A 16,598-nucleotide genomic window follows, 5' to 3' on the forward strand; every position below is an offset into this window, starting at 1 on the left:
GGGTGACCAGACAGCAAGTGTGAAAAATCAGGACAGAGGGTGGGGGGTAATAGGATCCTAGATAAGAAAAAGACCCAAAAATTGGGACTGTCCCTTTAAAATTGGGACAGCTGGTCACCCTAGCACACCCCCAGGACTCCTGAGTTCCATTGCTGGGTTTCCTATTGGTTACACTGCTGGTTGTTTTCCTTTTCCTGGGGGACTCTGGGCAAGTTGCTCCCCCCTCTAGGGCTCCGTCCCCAGCAGGCAAATGGGGATTTCGTACCTTCCCGCTATTGGAAAGTGCTGGGAGAATGCCCCAGCCAAAGCTGCTCTGACAGCGCTAAGCAGCATCTGACCATTCAAGGTCAGAGCGCACTGACCAGGAGGAGGAGTGTAGAGAGAGGGGCCCAGCCATGGGGTTTGGCTCAAGAAGACCAAGTCTCCAATTTGTTAAGGGCGTTTTGAATTCCAGTCCTGTGCTCCAAAGTGCTTGGTGTCAGTTGCACATTTTAGAACGATACTCTCCACTCCATTTTCCAAATCATCATTCATACTGTTTACCCACCTCCACTAGGCCTGGAACCTTGCCAAAGAAGGAAAGAGGATTGGTTTGGAATGATTTGTTCTTGACAAATCCATGATCCCTCGTGCTAAGAACCAAATTATCCTGTAGGTGCTGCTGACAAACTGAGTGTTTAAGAATCTATTCCAGTATCTCTCCAGCTATGGAAGTGAGGCTGGCTAGTCTGTAAGGCCCAGGGGTCTCTTTGTTCCCCTTTGAAAGATAGGTCCTGTCTTGTTCATGGATGGGAAGATGTTCTTTTTCAGGGATCTCAGACGAGAACTGGGGCACAACACTTGGTTTGTTAAGGCCACAAAAATGGAGGCAGGAACCTCTTCTCTCCTGCTGGCAAAGAACCCCAGGTACCGAAAAGGCAGGGACTCACACCCCCGAACGGGATTTAGAAAAGGCAGGGGTTAAAAAGTTTGGCCCTGACCATTTCTTGTTTCCACAGACTAGACATTTTAGCAAACTTTAGAATTCCTTGGTGCTAAACACCGTGAAACTCTCCTTTCTCCTTCACAGAGGGCTTTAACGCCCCTTCTCTCACTCAGGCTCACGACTGCCCAGAGTTCGAGTACTGTCCCTGTTCCCATTGGACAGATGGGGATGAGCCTGAGGTATAGAGAAGGGAAGTGACCTGTCACCAGATGGATCAGACTGAACAGGTTTCAGACCTCGAGGAGGCTCTTACCTTCTAAACAGGGACGGCTGTTTTCTAGTAAAATCACTGAAAGGGAAAGAGAAAACTCGAAAGAGGTTCCTCCTGGTGCTCACGTCCGTGAACCCGAATACTCCCTCAGTCCTCAAAGAGAGACCTGGAGAAGGAGACTTGCGGAAGCAAAGCCACAGGGGTCTCTGAGGTTTCCCTGGCCCCTCGCCCCTGTCCTGCCTGGCTGATGTCAGCATCTCTCTGTGAGGTCACCACCTCCCCACCGCCTTGGACCAATAGTCTGAGGTCCTGCAAAAGACCTTTGTGATGTCACTGCCACACCCCTCCCTTGCTGGGCTAAACAGCCGTCCCTGTTTAGAAGGTAAGAGCCTCCTCGAGGTTTGAAACCTGTTCAGTCTGATCCATCTGGTGACAGTTGAATTCTAGGCATGGAAAACACGAGGTTAAGGAGGCAGAATTTTATTCTGAACCTGTGATTTTGTCTCTTAGAATCACTGGGGACATAAGGGTTTGTCCTTTTTGTTTCACTTCTTGCTCCATCCACTGTCTGATCCCTCTTTTCTCTTCGTCTCTTGCTTCCTTTGTCCTTTCTCCTGTTCCCCTCCCAAAATCAGGTTTTTTTCTCCTGCTGATAACAGCTCACGTTAACTGATCACTCTCGTTATAGTGTGTATGGCAACACCCATTTTTTTCACGTTCTCTGTGTGTGTATATATCTTCCTACTGATTTTTTAACTGCATGCATCCGATGAAGTGAGTTTTAGCCCACAAAAGCTTATGCTCAAATACATTTGTTAGTCTCTAAGGTGCCACACGTTCTCTTTGTTCTTTTTGCAGATAAATTAATGGAGGTTAAGTCCATTAATGGATATTAGCCCAGATGGGTAAGGAATGGTGTCCCTAGCCTCTGTTTGTCAGAGAGTGGAGATGGATGGCAGCAGAGAGATCACTTGATCATTTCCGGTTAGGTTCACTCCCTCTTGGGCACCTGGCATTGGCCACTGTTGGCAGATAGGATATGGGGTTGGATGGACCTTTGGTCTGACCCAGTATGGCCATTCTTATGTTCTTATGAAGGGAAGGGCACAGCCCTGTGACAGAGTTTCTGTAGTGTAGTGGTTATCACGTTTGCCTAACACACAAAAGGTCCCTGGTTCAGAAACAGGCTTGCTTCCTTTTCTCAGCTCCTAGTGGCCTGTCCCTGCTGTTGTAGGAACAGCAGTGATTTCTATGCTCAAAAGGTCTGTTATACTTCCCCTCCCCCTCGCTTTTGTCTCCTCTCCCTCTCTGAATGCCTGTGAAGTGGCTTTCCCCCTCCTCCTCCCGCTCCCTCCTGCAATGCTTGTGGGATGAAGGGGCTGGCTGAAGATCAGAAGAGCTTCCAGGTAGACAAGGTGTCTGGACTCTCATTAGGCAGCACTCACACACCCAGAGCATGGACCCTGCATGGACACTGGCTGAGGTGGAGTGTGACCCGCCAGATGCAGCCAAGTCATCTCTAGTCGCAGGCCATGAGGTTCAGGTCCTTAAAAGGGGAAGGGGCCCTGTGCTCAGCTGTGCTTTCACAATGCTGCCTAATGAGAGTCCCAGACACCTTGTCTATCTAGGAGCTCTTCTGCTCTTCCAGCTGTTCAACCAGCCCCTTCATCCCACAAGCATTGCAGGAGGGAGGGGAGGGGAGGGGGAAAGCCACTTCACAGGCATTCAGAGAGGGAGAGGAGACGGGGCGGGGGGTGGGGGGAGTGTAACAGACCTTTTGGGCATACAGGTTATATGGAGCACACAGATCACTGCTGCTCCTACAACAGGGTAAGTTCTCAAGCAGCATGTTTCTTACTTTGCCCATCTGCCAATTTTGATGATTATCGATGGAAATATTTTGCCATTGGGTTGTGCGTTTACACAGAAATTGACATTTACCAACAAATACGTAATTCTTCCAGTCCTGCCTAGTCTGCAGTTGATGGGTTTAGAGGGACACATTCACTCTTCCAGGTCCCCATGCCAGGCCTGTGCTCTCAACTTCCCACACTGCTGGGATCCTTCCCTGGTCTCCGCTCAGACCTCTGCCCCCCACCCCCACTTCTGGGATCCCCTCCCCACGCTGTCTAACTCCCCTGCTGGCAGGATCCCTTCCTGTTCCTTTCATTTCCTGTCTCCACTCTGGGCAAAAGCCCTGCACTGTTCACACACCAGAAGTTGAACCCAGGCCCCGTGGATGAAAACCAGGAATCCTGACCACTAGACCATATGGGACTATTGGTGCGTCTGATGAAGTGGGATTCACCCACGAAAGCTCCTGCTCCAATACGTCTGTTAGTCTATAAGGTGCCACAGGACTCTTTGCTGCTGTTATTACTACAACTCTCTAAGCCAACCCCTCGTGAGCGCAGCAGGGACTAGCGTGACCGGATGTCCCGATTTTTGGGCCTTTTTATATAGGCTCCTATTACCCCCACTCTCTGTCCCGATTTTTCACATTTGCTGTCTGGTCACCCTAGCAGGGGTTGCACACAGGGCTGCATTAACCCTTCAGGTGCTGAGGTTTCCCTCACTCCATTCCCAGTGCCTGTGATGAGGAAAGAGACATCAGGGCTCCCAGGTGCTGCACAGACCATGACTGAGATCGGGACCCCATATTGTGCTAGGTGCTGTACACACCCTGGCCAACACTGGGACACCCCGGGGGTTCCCCTCAATTTATCTGAGCCTCTGCTGCCCAACTGCTTCTGACTCCATCTGGATCACCCAGGAGCCTTTCCTTTCCACCTTTCCAAACAGTCCTTCTTTCCCTGCCCCCTAATTCTGCTTTCACACCCTGGGCCCATCTCCTCCCTTCGTTCCCTCCACCCCCGCCCCCAGGTGATTAGAGATGGAGGCAACATCAGCCACTGGAGACAGCCCCAGCGAGCGCTGCAGCCCTCCCGGGGGGTGTTTGCAGACACAGGAAGGGAGCGGCAGGTGCTGGGAAGAAGGAAACAGGAGAACAAATCCCAGGGGGGGGCAGCTCCTGGGGGCGGGGCTCTGGCACAGCCCGGGGGCGGGGCAGCTCCTGGGGGCGGGGCTCTGGCACAGCCCGGGGGCGGGGCAGCTCCTGGGGGCGGGGCTCTGGCTGCAGGCGGGGAAGGGCGGTGGGGCAGGCGGGGGGTTGCTCAGTCTCTGGGCACCAGGGGAGCCCCGGGGCAGAGTGTGTGTGTGAGTGTCCCGGGCCCAGGCGTGCGCATGGGGGGAGCCCCGGCACCCCAATGCCCTGAGCAGGGGCGGCTCTAGGCACCAGCTAAACAAGCTGGTGCCTAGGGCGGCAAAATGTAAGGGGCGGCATAAGGCTGGGGCCCCAGCTCATCCCGCCGCTGCGAGCGGAGGAGCAGCCTGTCCTCTGCAGCCGGGTCAGGGCTGCGCTCCCGGCTCCGCTTGGGGGAGAGGGCTGGCCCCTGACCGGTAGCGCGGCCCCGCCTGGCTGCAGAAGACGGGCCGCTCCTCCTCCGCTTGTTCGCGCCCGGGTCCTAAACAGCGCTGCAGCCGCCTGGCTCGGAGGGGGGGTGGGGGGAGCTGAGCTCCACCCCGCTCCGAGCCGCGTGGTCAGGGGGCGGGGCTGCGAGCTCCGGGCTGAGCGGCTTCTCCCCTGACCACGCGGCTCTGAGCGGGGCGGAGCTCAGCCCCCTCCGGAGCCATGTGGCTGCCGCGCGGTGAGCCGGGGGTAAGCTGCCTGGGGCCGGGGGTTGGCTAAGGGGCAGGGAGTCCTGGGGACACTCTGGGGGCACAGGTTCTGTGGGGGGGGCGGTCAGGGGCCAGGGAAGGGGGGTTGGATTGGGGGGGTCTCAGGGAGGTGTTTGTCAGGCACCCCCTGACCCCATTACCCCCCAGGCCCAGCCCTGACCCCCAGCTCCAATCCCAGCCCCTCAGACCTGGGCACCCCCCTGGCCCCATCCCTCTCACAGCCCTGACCCCCAGCTCCGAGCCCAGCCCCTCTGATCCGGACACCCCCCTCACCCCATTCCCCCCACAGCCCTGACCCTCAGCTCTGAGCCCAGCCCCTCTGAACTGGACACCCCCCTGATCCCATTCCCCCCACAGCCCTGACCTCCAGCTCTGAGCCCAGCCCCCCTGAGCCGGACACCCCCCTGACCCCATTCCCCCCACAGCCCTGACCCCCAGCTCTGAGCCCAGCCCCCCTGAGCCGGACACCCCCCTGACCCCATTCCCCCCACAGCCCTGACCCCCAGCTCTGAGCCCAGCCCCCCTGAGCCGGACACCCCCCTGATCCCATTCCCCCCACAGCCCTGACCCCCAGCTCTGAGCCCAGCCCCCCTGAGCCGGACACCCCCCTGACCCCATTCCCCCCACAGCCCTGACCCCCAGCTCTGAGCGCAGCCCCCCTGAGCCGGACACCCCCCTGACCCCATTCCCCCCACAGCCCTGACCCCCAGCTCTGAGCCCAGCCCCCCTGAGCCGGACACCCCCCTGACCCCATTCCCCCCACAGCCCTGACCCCCAGCTCTGAGCCCAGCCCCTCTGATCTTGACTCCCCCCTGACCACATTCCCCCCACAGCCCTGACCCCCAGCTCTGAGCCCAGCCCCTATGAGCTGGACACCCCCCTGACCCCATTCCCCCCACAGTCCTGACCCCCAGCTCTGAGCCCAGCCCCCCTGAGCCGGACACCCCCCTGACCCCATTCCCCCCACAGCCCTGACCCCCAGCTCTGAGCCCAGCCCCCCTGAGCAGGACACCCCCCTGACCCCATTCCCCCCACAGCCCTGACCCCCAGCTCCGAGCCCAGCCCCTCTGATCTGGACACCCCCCTCACCCCATTCCCCCCACAGCCCTGACCCCCAGCTCTGAGCCCAGCCCCTCTGATCCGGACACCCCCCTCACCCCATTCCCCCCACAGCCCTGACCCCCAGCTCTGAGCCCAGCCCCTCTGAGCTGGACACCCCCCTCACCCCATTCCCCCCACAGCCCTGACCCCCAGCTCTGAGCCCAGCCCCTCTGAGCTGGACACCCCCCTGACCCCATTCCCCCCACAGCCCTGACCCCCAGCTCTGAGCCCAGCCGCTCTGAGGTGGGCACCCCCGACCCCATCCCCCACAGCCCTGACCCCCAGCTCTGAGCCCAGTTGCTCTGAGGTGGGCACCCCCGACACCATCTCCCTCACCCCAGACCCCCAGCTCCGAGCCCAGCCCCCGTTGAGCCGGGCACCCCCCGACCCCATCCCCCACAGCCCTGACCCTCATCTCCAAGCCCAGCCCCTTTGAGCTGGGCACCCTCCGACCCCATCCCCCCCCACCCCAGACCCCCAGCTCTGAGGCGAGCCCCTCTGAGCCAGACAACCTCCGACCCCATCTCCCCACAGTCCTGAGCCCAGCCCCTGTGAGCCGGGCACCCCCCAGAGCCCAGCTCCCCACCCAGCCCTGGGCAACAGCAGCACCACCTCCAGGCAGTGACAGCCCATTGGCACCAACCATCACCATCACCCAGCAACAGCCCATTATGTAATTGCAAATGTAGACAGACCAGTAAAGCATTTAATGTTTTTAAATAATGTATTTGGTGTATTTTCAAATTATTACAAATTAATTTTCACTAATTATTTTTTACATTTCCAAATACATGTTACTATAGTATTGCAACTTTTTTTTATGGAAGGGGCCCCCAAAATTGCTTTGCCCCAGGCCCCCTGAATCCTCTGGGTGGCCCTACCCAGTGTGTGTGAGGAGCCGGGGAGGGAGGGAAACGGGGTCTCCTGGAGCCGAGCCCGGGCTGCGATGGCGGCGAGGGGCTCCTGGAGTGTGTGAGGAGGTGAGCGGCCGGCTGGGTTCGTCGGTGCTGAGCCCGTAGCCCCGCAGCCGGAGATCCTCGCCTTCCCGCCCCCCAGGGCTGGGCCAGGGCACCGTGAGGCTGAAAAGCAGCAGGTCCGGGGGACTCTCCAGGTCCTCGGCCGCCAGCATGTCGGGAGTGAGGGCGGTGAGCACGAACTGATCCACCTTGGCCACCAGCAGTGCTGCGAAGCCCAGGGAGGGGGCCGAGTTCTTTGCGCCACCCCGTAGCCGTGCCGCCCCCTGGAAGTACTCCCGCTCCGCGCCGCCCAGCAGCTCCACCCGCATGGGGACAGAGTCGCAGCTGGGCCAGGGCTCGGCTGCAGTGTGCTGGTAGCGGATCCCACATTTGGGGGGGAGCCCAGTGCTGGGGCAACAGGGGGTGTGAGTGGTGGGCACTGGTGGGCGGGGGGGGGCAGCCAAAATTTTTTTGCTTGGGGCGGCAAAAATCTTAGAGCCGGCCCTGGCCCTGAGCCCCGGCTGGGGAGGCTGCTCCCCCCCCCCGTGGGGGCTCTGGGGCGGGGCTGTGGCGGCTGCGGCGGCTGCAGGTGGGTGCTCGGCTCCCCCGGGAATGACCCGCTGCCGGCAGCTTGTGGCGCCTCCTCCGCTGAGCTTTTCCCCGGGGACGGCCTGGGCGCAGCTGCGATCAGCTATTTGCTGGGCAGGCTCCGCTCAGCTGCTCCCCCCCCCGCTCCTGGGGGGCTGAGTGAGCCCCCCCAAACAGCCCCAGGGGTCGGTGGGGGGGGCCCAGCAGCAGCAGCAGAGCCCCCCCCCCGCTCCCCTGGGGCTGCCCCGCCCCGCTCGGGCTGGTGGCTCTGCCAGGGCCCCCGCGTGAATCGCTGCTCCCTGCCCGCCAGGCTCGGCTCCGGCCACAGCAGCGGCGGGTGCTCTGGGGAGCCCAGCTGGGCTGGGGCAGGGGGAGGGTGGGGGGAGGAGAATCTCCAGATACCAGCAGGAGCTGCCCTGGGCGGGGGGTGGGGGATGGAGTGGGAGAGGAGCCACCCTGGGGCAGGGAGGAGAACCCCGGACCCTGGCAGAAGATGTGGGGCTGAAGTCCCCGGCTCGGGAGCCCCAGCCACCTTAGTGGCAAAAGTTGCAGGGCCCAAGCCCTGACCCCCCTCTGTGTGGAGCTGGCCTGAGCCCCTCTCGCTCCCATCCCCCCTGTGGAGCTGGCTCTCACTCTCCGGCTGTGCAGAAATTCAGCCCAAATTTCCCCATGTTGGTATCTCCATTCCCCCCCATCACCCAGCCATGGATGGATTTAGCCCAGGAGGCAGGTCAGTGTTGGCCCCATTGGGCAGATGGGATCTAGGGCACAACGAGGTGAAGTGACTTTCCCAAGGCTAAGCAGGGAGTCTGTGGCAGAGCCGAGACTCAAACCCAGAACACCTGAGCCTGAGTCCTGTGGCCTAACCACTAGGCAACCTTCCCCCCGAAGGAGAGGGAACCTCCTCTGCCACTTTGAGTGTGTGGGTGGGAGCAGCCACTAGACAGAGCTGCCAGGAGGTGGGGAGGGGGGTTGGATAGTTGGGGGGGGTGATTAGCGGTTGGGGAGGCCTGTGGAGGGGGCGGTCAGGGAACAAGGAGCAGGGGGGTTGGATGGGTTGAGGGTTCGGGGGGTGGGGGTGGAGCGGGGTCAGGGCAGGCAGGCAGCAGAGGAAGTTGGATGGGTCGGGAGTTCTGGGGGTCCTGTCAGGGGCGAGGAGCGGTTGGATGGGGCGTGGGCGTCCCGGGGGTCTGTCTGGGGGTGGGGGTGTGGATAAGGGTCAGGACGACAGGTAGGGTCCTAGGGAGGCAGTTACAGTGGGGGGGGTTCAGGAGGGGGCAGTCAGGGGACAAGGAGCAGGGGGGTTGGAGGTTCTGAGGGGGGCAGGAAGTGGGAGGCAGTGGATGGGGTGGGGCTTGGGGGGGCTCCCTGGGTGCACACCCTAATGAAATGTGCTGCGCACGCCTATGGCCACGGGGGTGAGCCACTTGCATCCTTTCCCTGTTTGCGCCATTTCTTTCCATCTCATAACCTGAGAAGAATTCTCTCTGGTTCTTCCCCTTCTCTCTCCCCTCCCCACATGTGGCTAGAAAATCCAAGGAGATTCCCTCGTTTTCCCTGAAATTATTGACTCTCTAGTCTCTTATTTTGCCCTATTTTCTCTGTAATTCTTCAGTTCTCCTCAGCTTTGGGATGTGAACCCAGCCCGTTTATCTGCAGCAATTTGTCCTGGTGAGGGTTAATAGGATCCTATATAAGAAAAAGACCCCAAAATTGAGACTGTCCCAATAAAATTGGGACATGTGGTCACCCTAGCACACCCCCAGGGAGTGGCGGGGACCCACACATGGGAAACGGAGCTCAGTTCTAGTTCAGGCCCAGCTTTGTAAAAAAGAACTGTAGGTCGGGTTAACATACATCTGTATTTTCCCAGAGATGTCAGGCTTTTAGGTTCTTAAATCCCTGTCTGGGTGGTAAATTTTTAAAATTCCTCCCGGGAAAATACGGAGGTATGGTAACCCTATTGGTACCAAAAATCCATACTGTGGCACATCCCTTACATCAGAACTTTTTATAGGGAACCGGTTGTTAAGATTTTAGCAGCTCATCACTGGAAGGGAGGCACACGTGTCCCCCGTGGGGACTGCCCAGAACCCCATTTCCCAATCCCAGTTGTTGCCCCCTAACTACCAACGCAGTTGCCCCCAACCATCAGTTGCCAGTCACCTGTCCATCCCCCACTGCTGCCCCCTTCCTTTATCCAGGGACCTTTCAGCTCCCCCTCCCTTTTAATCAGCTCCTCAAACGGCTTCCTGCTGCCCATGGGAATGGTGGGAGTGGGAGAACCATCACTTTGTGTTTATGTATTGGACAGTCGTATAAAATCCAGTCCAACAGTCCCCCTTTGCCACTAGTTCGTTAACAGCAATATAAAATCCCCTCAGATCTTGGTGATTTTCTCTCATGTTATCAAATATGCAGTTTGTGACACATTTTCTGTGCAAATCTCAAAGATTCATATAAAATACCCTAAACATTTGCCCCACTGCTCTCTAGTTGTCTGTTTCTAATTGAATATGCCCTGAGATTTCCCCCTGTCTCTCTAATTATAAAATACCAAGAAAATCTCAGATTTCCACCCTTTCTCTTTCATTTCTGAACGTTGCTCTCAAAGCTCAGGTTTTGCCTCTTTCTATGTCATTATCAAATGTCAGTTAAAAATCCTCTCGGGTTTGGGGCTGTTCCCCGTGTTTCTAAATCCCAGCAACTTCTTCCTTCGAGGGAACCTGTTGCCCTGAGTTCTTCTCCATCCTGGATGTTGTAGGGGGTTAAATTGCCCAGAGATCATCTTTCCCGACTCCTTTGTGAATCATTTGGTCCCTCCTTTACCTCTGTTAAAATGTTTGCCGAAGAAAGAGACCAGCCAGATATTTAATAGCCATCAAAGCCAGAGGCCTCCCCCTGTTTGGGGATCAGTGGTTCCCAGCTGGTAACGGGAGAGTTGGCTGGACCCTTTTCTTTTCTCCAGCTGGCACGGGATGAGGAGGTCATTCTGAGTGCAGTGTGGGTCCAGAAGTATCCCAAGCCCCATGGCAAATGGCCTCTGTGAGGGGTTGCTTCCCGCAGTGCTAAGATGCAGCCACCTCTGGGGTGGATCCATGGTGGCCATTATTTGTTAGTGACAGGCATGGACATTTCTTACCTATTTTGTCCCTACAGGCCTTCCATTCTCCTGTTCAAGAGACATCCCCCAGGGCTCCCTCTGCCTGTGTGACTGGCCAGCAGGGGGCGGTGCTCACTTTCTATCCACTTCTCAGGCACTGTGAGGTAACAGTGTTGCTGGGTGGGGGTGGGGCTGTGTGGGGAGATTGCAGCTGAAGGGGGATTGTGGTGGGGGAGGGCTCTGGGTGGCTGGGCAGGGGGTACCCTAGTGAGGTTGGTGGGTTCTGGAGATTTGGGGTTTCAGGGGGTGGGTGTGATGTGCCCGGCCCTGAGGCTGTGGGTCCTGGAGGTGGGTATCGCTGGGGGCCTGTTGGCTGCAGAACAGCCGGGGTGGGCGTCTCTTGGGGAGGCGGGACAGGGGGTCAGAGGGAGCCTGGTGCTGTGCCAGGGGCTCTGTCTGGGCTTCCCCGGCTGGCTCCTGGGATCGCTGCCCTGCCCAGTGCACAGAGTGTGTGAGGGAGAATCCCCGGCGCTAGGCCAGGGGGTGCCCCTGTAAAGCACCAGGGGGGAGGAGGGGGTGCCAGGCAAAGGGCAGGGCAGATCCTGCTGGAGGGCAGGGGGGGATCCTAGGCAGGCAGTGAGGGACTGAGTTCCCAGTGGGAGTCCCTTTTGGGGGGTCTTTGGCTGTTGGGGTCTCTTGGTGGGACCTGGCAGTGACGGTCTGGTGGGGGTTCTCTGGCCGGTGGGGCTCTGAGGGGTATCTGAGGTCCCTGGCCAGGGACTCTGGGGGCTGGGTCCCAGGGAATATCTGGGTGGGGGGGCTGGCTGGGGCTCTGGGGGCTGCTCCTGACATTGCTGCTTCTCCCTGATTAGCTTATGCCAGAATCCTGGCTCCAAGCACTGCCCAACACTCCCCGGCCAGGCCCAGTCACTGTGATAACTTTCTAGCCACTTATCAAACACGGTGAGGTGAAATCACAGATTTTTGCTCTTCTCCCTTCTTGAAAACTGCAGGAACTTCCAGTTCCATTCTCCTAGATTGTCCAGTCCTTGTCCTGGATCTGGGGGATGAGGGAGGTGGGAGGGGGGTCAGCACTGCCGCACAATGGTCTCTTCCACAGCATTCTGGACTGATTCTTTCTGAACTCTGGTTTCATTGAGACCATTGTTAATCCAGAGTCACTGTATGGAAAGACAAGGAGTGACTCCGGATCGACAGTGGGGCAAATGAGATCAGCAATTCTCCCTGTGAGGAGGGGCTCTCATTAGCTGCTCTCCCCAGAGAGCTAAAGGAGGGAAGCTGCTCAAACGCTCTGTCCCTCTCTGCTCAGGATACTGGGGTTCAGCTTCCTGGGTCAGACGCTGCAGCCTCCATTGTGATCTGGGAGACCAGGCTTAGCAGCTGCTGCTCCCCCAGCGGGGCTCTGTGCTGGGAAGTGACCTGAATTAAAGCTGCTTCTCTGCCTGGCCCAGGGGATGACTTTCTCCAGCTGGTCCTAGCCCCCTAGGGCAGCCCTGGGCCCTGTTAATACTAAATTCTGAGGTAATTCTCCAGGTAACTGAAAGACCTCAGGGAAAGTGCTGGGGACTGGCAAGAAAGTGACTCTGCACAAACAGCCCCTCCTCATTTCTCCTCCCAGTAGCAATTGCCAGGAGAAAATCCAGCCCTGGGAGAGCAAAGCCCCAGGAATGGGACTGTCCCAGCCAGAGGGGCAGGGAGAGAGGACAGGGGAAGGAGAGTCTGAAAGGGGCAGTGGGAGAAATGAGGTGGGGGAGAGATTTCCAGCTCTCTAGTCCACCCAGACACATGTATTGCTGCATCCCTGGGCAGAACCACTTTCCAGTGAACAAAACAAGGATCAGAGAGAGGAAAAGCCAGTTCCTGACTCCATATTCCCCCTGCTGGGGTGTGGCTGCCGTGGGGTCAGTGTCCGAGGGAATCCCCCACAGTGACTCCTTTGGTTCTGCTCTTTTCTAGCCTTGTGTTCAGAGACTTTGTTACGGGGTTAGGGAGGGAGAAGGGAGGTTAAAAATGTGTCTGGGCTTAGCCTGGCAGGAGGGGCCAGGTCTACATTGTAATAAACAGATTGAGCATTTCCCAGCATGGCAGGATCTAGGGTGTCTGTCTGCAGGGAAAGGACCTGGGGGAATTCTGATGTAAAATTAACTAAAACCGGTTCTGAAATGCCCACAACTGCCCTTCTCCCCCAGACAGGCTGCAGAATCACATTCATGCTTTGCTCCAGGTCATCCCAGCCTGGCGTGGGACAGGGAAGAGAAATGGCTGCAGTGGAGCCAACTCAGGTAGAGATTATCGGGGGGTTGCTGGTGGGTTCCTGCTGGAGGAGAGGGAGAGCAAATACACCGGAGATGGGAAGGTTTGCACAGTCTGGTCTAGAGGTTGGAGCGGGGCAGGAAATTCACAGCGTGGGGAAAGGAGAAGGCCAGGGTGTGGCAAACCCACTGGGAGTTATTTAATAAGTGGCCTAGATTCTAGGAACAGACCCAGGAGGTTGGGAGGTGGAAATGCCCTAATTTGTGAAGAAAGAAAATAGCCCACCTACATGGAGCTAGTCAAACTGACCAGACTCCCAGTGCTGGAGCCTGACCTCACTAACCAGCAGCTGCTGTGAGATATGAAGGGGGCACCCATGAGTCAGGCTTATTGGAGCTGTCTCTCCCTTCATATCCCGCTCCTCACAATGGGGAGTGTGGAGGCCAAGAATTAATTAATAAAGGTTTGAAGGGATCTTAATGTATGTTAGCTAATTAGCAGAGGTTAAGCTGTTACCCTGTATCTGGTGCAGAGTGAATTGTGTGAAAAGTCGTTACGACCTTGTGAATTGCAGTCTTGTTTTCTGTTCTGGTATTGCAGACAAATAAGATAACGAATAGGCTTATGTATAAACAAATGCAAATGTTTACTTTTACTGTCTCCAGGTTTGCTAGCCACTGTCTGTTAAGAAGGTATAAAAATTATTATGATTGTTTACTAATTGAGAGAGATCTGTCCAGGACAAGGGGCAACCCAGTTCCTGACACTCTCTCCCTCTTGTGTTCACTAGAGTATTATAATAAAGTATTTGTTTTTGCTGCACCCAAACATAAAAGCGAGAACTGAGTTTTTCTTCGACAATTTGGGGGCTCGTCCGGGATGGCAACGCCCACGGACACACAGACGGCTGCTACGGATCGTTCCCCTTCGAACCCCATGGCGCCACAATAGAGGTAAGAGACCTTTTGAAATCTCTATTGGGGTATCGGAGGAGGACTGTCTGTGGGGGACGTCTGTTTCTGTTGGGCTCACGCCATCTGAACTTTTTGACTGTGCAGCAGGATCAAATGCAGAGTGGTATTGGGGAGAGGCCCCAATAAGGTTAGTTTATAGCAGTACTGGGAACTGCTGAGTTGGCCAACAGGTAATGCATAAGGTAATGCATTAGAATGCACCGGTGCTGAGGGGTTTTTACCACCTCAAGAGGGGTTGTTATACCGCCTCATGGTATTGGTCCGGACCAGGTAACGATGCATCTTGGTTAAAAGATAAAAAAAAAAAAATAAAGAAAAAATTTTAAAAAGGTTAAAAAAAGGGTTAAATAGAGGAAAAGAGGCCTTGGTGTGTGTGTGTGTGTGTATACCTGTGTGAGTGTTCGTTACTGGAAGACGCCCAGATTGCCCTGTGAAGCGATTGCTAATGATCAGGAGTAGTCTAACGCAAGCCCAGTAACTAGTGGATCTTTAGGAGATCCGACCCACGGTGGGCTGACTCAGCTTGGCATAGTCCGGCGAGGAAGCTGCCTGGGTCTAGGAGTGTGTGAACCCATCTTCCCTCCCTTTCCCTTCTGTGTGGGCTACTGACAATCTGATCGTCTCCCTGGAAGCAATTAGAGTATGTGGCTTTATCTCCCAGAGATTAGCCGACGCTCTTTGCTGAAAGGGGGTGTAAGAGTGTCGTAGTCTTTCTTGTGAGTCTCTCCTGTACGTGAGTGCCCTGTAGGGAGGGATTCTTAGATTCTGGTCCGCTAGCGCGGACAGGGACCCCCTCGGTTGGTGTGACTGGAAAATGGGGGGGAACAGTCTAAACTTTCCACTTTACCCCCTAAGGGTACCCCAGCATATTACATGTACGTACATTATGGTCCTAACACCTGCAGGTATTTAAATGATTGGAATCTGTACACGCGTGAAAATTCATTTAAACAATGCCCATTAGAAGGTACCTTTGAGTTAGATAAACTTACATGCCTCAGAGAAGCCCTTAAATCACACGCCTCTGCTGCACAGTGTGAGCAGTTTCTGTCTTGGTGGGAGGAAGCAACAAAGAGACTCCATGAGTCTCGGGTGCGGAGTCTGAAGGACTCCCAGGAGAAATTAAAAACTGAAGTACAGGATTTAAAACTTAAATGTCAGATATCCAAATGTCTTCCTGCTTCAGTGCAGCCCTCTGCTTCTCTTTATCCTCAATTAGTTAAACCTGAAAGTGAAGAGGAGACTACAGAAGATGTAGTGGATTTTTTTAGCAGCATTCCACAGCCGCAGCCCGTTTCCCCCACGGCCCCCCCTTCTCGGGCTGTGCAAGCAGTGATTGTCTCGTCGCCGCAATTATCAACTGCACAAGTTGTTCATTCTCCTTCTTCGGAAGAATTATCTTCTTCCCTACTGACTGACACCAGTAGTCCGGTTAACCCTGCTTCTGCTGATAACCATGCCGGCTACTTTCTTAGAAGCACGACACAGGCACTCCAGGCTCCTTTAAGGGACTTGCCTGGAGCTGGAGCGATAGGGGGGTTAGTTAAGGTACATGCCCCTTGGACACCTGGAGATCTTAGAAACTTGGTGAAAGAATTTCCTAAAATCAGGGAGGAGCCAGTAAAGTTTAGAGAAGAGCTCCAGACAGTGATTCAGTGCTATAATCCATCTTGGGCAGATATTAATCAACTTTTACGAGCTGTACTGCCCGCCGAAGTTCAGCAACGACTTAACAGACAGGCAGCTTGGCCTGATGTCGACCCTGGTATTGGGGATGCTTTGACAGAGGCTAGGAATCGTCTCTTGACCTCTATTTCAGAAGTTTGTCCTAAGAAAACAGATTGGACCAAGATTGCAAATTGTAAACAAAATAAGGGAGAATCCCCTGCTGATTATCTTGATCGACTGACAAAGGTCTTTGAACAGCATTCGGGAATTACTGATCCAGCTGATAATGCCAGGGAAGCGGTAGGAGCTGCTTTTGTTCAGGGACTCTTGCCAAAAGTTCAACAACCGTTGAGAACTATTTGTATTGGCTGGCAAACTAAACCCCTTTCAGAATTGGTGACAGTTGCAAATCATTGTACGGCTTGCATAGACCAGAAGAAAGAAACCAGTGAAACAAAACTTATGGCTTTACAGTTACAAACTTATCAGAACAGGGGTCGTGGGGGAATGAGAAGAGGACGGGGACGAGGTCGTGGGAGAGGTATGGGACGGGGTTCCTCATATCCTGCCCAGAATCCTGCCCTGACTGGGAGCACTGCATGCCACTTGTGTGGTCAGGAGGGACACTGGAGAAATGAGTGTCCAAATCGATTTGCTCAAAATCCTACTCAGTTCCCCAATCCTGAAGCGCCTGTATTCTCCCCACAAGGAACCCCTTACTAGGACAGCCTGAGGGAACGTAACTGCATCATGAATCCTTTAATTTCTATTAATCAAGAAGGCCCATTTGTTGATTGTAATATTGCTGGTAAATCTGTTACTTGTCTTGTAGACACTGGGGCTAGTAGATCTGCTCTGAGATCCTCAGAGTTTCCCTCTGTTCCTTTGTCCGCTTTGTCTGTTAATGCTGTGGGCATTTCAAACTGTCCTGTTTCGCATCCTGTCTCAGTACCCCTCGAAATTTGTCTTGGCCCTCTAGAAGATAAACATTCCTTTCTAC

This window comes from Mauremys mutica, chromosome 6, assembly GCF_020497125.1.
Source record: "Mauremys mutica isolate MM-2020 ecotype Southern chromosome 6, ASM2049712v1, whole genome shotgun sequence".
In the NCBI taxonomy this organism is placed as follows: Eukaryota; Metazoa; Chordata; order Testudines; family Geoemydidae; genus Mauremys; species Mauremys mutica.